This window comes from Sinocyclocheilus grahami, unplaced genomic scaffold (genome assembly GCF_001515645.1).
Source record: "Sinocyclocheilus grahami isolate Dianchi unplaced genomic scaffold, SAMN03320097.WGS_v1.1 scaffold999.1, whole genome shotgun sequence".
In the NCBI taxonomy this organism is placed as follows: domain Eukaryota; kingdom Metazoa; phylum Chordata; class Actinopteri; order Cypriniformes; family Cyprinidae; genus Sinocyclocheilus; species Sinocyclocheilus grahami.
In genome coordinates, this window is record NW_015506178.1 from 394,449 (window position 1) to 397,835 (window position 3,387).

Consider the following 3,387-nt stretch of genomic DNA (forward strand, 5'->3'; position numbering starts at 1 on the left):
TCCTCCCTATTTATAGTGCCACTTGCCCTATCGTCTTTGCTGGTTCGTGGTCATTCTTTCCCTCGCTGTCGCTGTCTGTGGATATGGTTGATTATGTGTTCCTGTCTTCCTGTCGGTTTGTTCTTGTGCTCTAGTCTTGCCCTAGTCTTGTCTCTTGTAATTCTATGTTTTTGTATTGCTCCTTGTTTTTGGATGCGGGCTGTTTTTGAACTTTTTTTAGTCCTGATCTTGTTTTTGTTCTCTTAGTCCTGATCTTTTGTTCATTTTTTTTTTTGGTTATTTGTGTTGGTTACTTTATAATAATAATATTTAGTCCTTTTGTTTATTCTCTTGCCTGTCTTGGAGTAATTTGTGTTTCTGTGGAGCTATGCTTTGTCTTGTTGTGGTGTTAGAGTTCCTGTCCTGACCTGTTCCTGTTCCCTTGCCTGGTGTCTGGGGGTGCTTCAGAGTTTATGGTCAAGTATCTGAGCTCAGCTCTCTGGTGCCTTGCTCTGGTCTCTCTCCCGGCCTGGTCTTGCCACCTCTGCCATAGTATTCTGCCAGTTGACGTCTGCGGCTGTTCCAGTGGCCTTCCCTAGCTATCTGTTTATTGTGTTCCTGTTGTGGTATCACCTGTGCACCTCACAACCCTTTTGTATTGATCTGTTTTGTCAAACCCTTGTTACACTCACTGCAATTGGGTCCTCCTTCCAGATCCCTGACAGTAGAAAGCAATATCTATGGATAGAGGACTCAATCCATAATATTCAATTTTAGCTGGACGCAATGGTTTGAAGTTGAAAATGTCTTAATGATACATTAATTTATTACAAACATGCAGCTTTTCGCTTCACAAGGCGTTAACTGATGGTCTAAAGTCATGTGGATTATTGTGATGTTTTTATCAGCTGTTTGAACTCTAATTCTGACGGCACCCATTCACTGCAGAGGATCCATTGAGCAAATGATGTAATGCTCAATTTCTCCAAATCTATTATGCTGAGAAGCAAAATATAGTGTAATAAAATCATTTGGCTGTTTTCTTTCCACTAGTTATGGAAGCAAAATAGCCCCAAAATTAACAAATAAGTGAGCTAAAGAACTTAGATTTACTTTGAATTCATCTATCAAGCCATTAATAAGTTTGTCCCTTTGTGCTCATAAGGATATCCCATGGGTCTCTCTACCCACTGAGCTGAATATTTATCCAGCACACTGGCCCTATAAAAAGAACCAGACCTGCAGACAGAGAACTCCACCAGGCTCATTTGAGGTGGGTAATGTGTCCAGAACAGTTGGTCAGGTTCAATCTCCTTTCTGTGTTTGTGGATGGATGGTGGATGGCAGACAAACACCTGGCATGTTTGTTCAGGGCATGTGTCTTTGTAATTGGACGCTAAAATAATAGATGCTTTCCTGCTACTAGTCAGGCATAAAAGACCAAAAGCTGGGCTGACGTTAGTAGGGTTGTTCACAATTTGGAATTAAATTCCAGTTCATTTGCTAGCAAATAAGTAGCTTATATATATAACACAAATAATACTTAGAATAATTTAAATATATATTAGAAATTAAAATGTATTATGGCAGTATTTAACTGTATTCTGTATACCAGTAAATTAATAAGCATACTTAGTTCAAATAGGTTTTACTGCAAAACTTGTGTTAACAAACATTTGTGTGCGTAATGAAATCCCTCTGTTGTGATTGTGTTGAATTTCTTTGAACTCAGTAAATCTGTCCTTTTATTCCAATTCAAATGGTTATTTACATTTAATAATTTATGAAATTATTTCTTAAATTCTAAACTTTTGCATACACTGACATTTAGGCACATCATTTTACAGAGAAAAGCTCCAGATCAGAGGCCATGATGTCCAAATCTGAGTGTATGATTTTTTTTTTCCCTGTATCTTGAAAAAGAGTTGCTCCTTATAAAATGACAAATATGAGACCTTGTTGACTTTCTGACGTACATCCATAAGCATATGTTCCACCAGCTGTAAACAACCCAAATTGTGTCGCTATTCAATTCAAGTTTTCAATTCAAGTTTATTTGTACAGAGCTTTTCACGATGAACTACAGTTTGCTATACTAGGAATTACCAAGAGTCTAGAGATTTGCGACCTTAGGGAGCGGGATGGATTGTAGCGTGATGGAAGACTAGTTAGGTACACAGGAGCTAAACCATTTAGGGCCTTAAAAGTAAGTAGTTTTTTTTTTGTATCTGATACGGAACTTAATAGGTAGCCAGTGCAGAGAATGAAAAATGTAGGTAATATTATCATATTTTCTTGACCTGGTAAGGACTCTAGTAGATGCATTTTGGACTACCTGTAGCTTGTTTATTGAACATGCAAGACAACCACCTAGCTAGCAGTGCATTACAGTAGTCCAGTCTAGAGGTCATGAATGCATGAACTAGCTTTTCTGCATCAGAAACAGGTAGCATGTTCCGTAGCTTGGCAATGTTTCTAAGATGGACGAATGCTGTTTTTGTAACATGGGAAATGTGATTTTCAAAAGACAAGTTGGTGTCTAATGTAACACCCAATTTTTTTACTTTTTTAATTTAATTAAGTATCATCAGCATAACAATGGAAACTAATCCCGTATTTTCTAATAATATTACCAAGGGGAAACATGTATATTGAAAATAGCAGAGGGCCTAGGACAGATCCTTGTGGCACTCCATACTTTACAGGATTAAGATTTGTCCTCCATTTCTCACAGACTCTGAGCCCCAGGGCAATAACTTTACTGTCATTGCAATGGGATGGTCACCGACTTGCACAGAGTTGCAGTCAGGTCAAGTCAGGGGTCACAGTAGACCCTTATAAATTGTACTGGGGAACACTAGAGAAAAGACTGCTGAGAATGGAACTCCTGAGAGATGTTTGTCCCTGCGAGATGAACCTCCATGTTTACCCAAGCTGGGAGTAGAGAGGAATCTGCTTGTGTGGTGATAGTTTCAGTGTTGACACATTCCACAGTTCATGAGCTCTCTAATGCCCTGACACATATAATAGACGATAGACTCCATCTCTGCTGGGGTTTTGAATGGTAAAGTTTCATAAAGAAACAAAATAGATGGTTTTTATTTAACATATAGCTCTTAAGGTTAAAAAGTAAAATAAAAGGTCCCAGTATAGAACCTTGAGGGTTTCACACCCTAGAACAATATCAAAGGATAACTTTGGATATGAATCTAGATCTGATTTAGATCTAGTTTTGGCTCTAAGTCGGTTTTGGATCTAGATCTGAATTCTAATTTAGGTCTGAATTAAATCCGGCAGAAGCAGTTGCTAATGCGTTATGGATGTTTTCTAGATGGTTGGTATATAACCTAAGTTAAAAGAGCCCAATGCTATGATATTTTTTATTATCTCTGACATTTCCAATGGCAA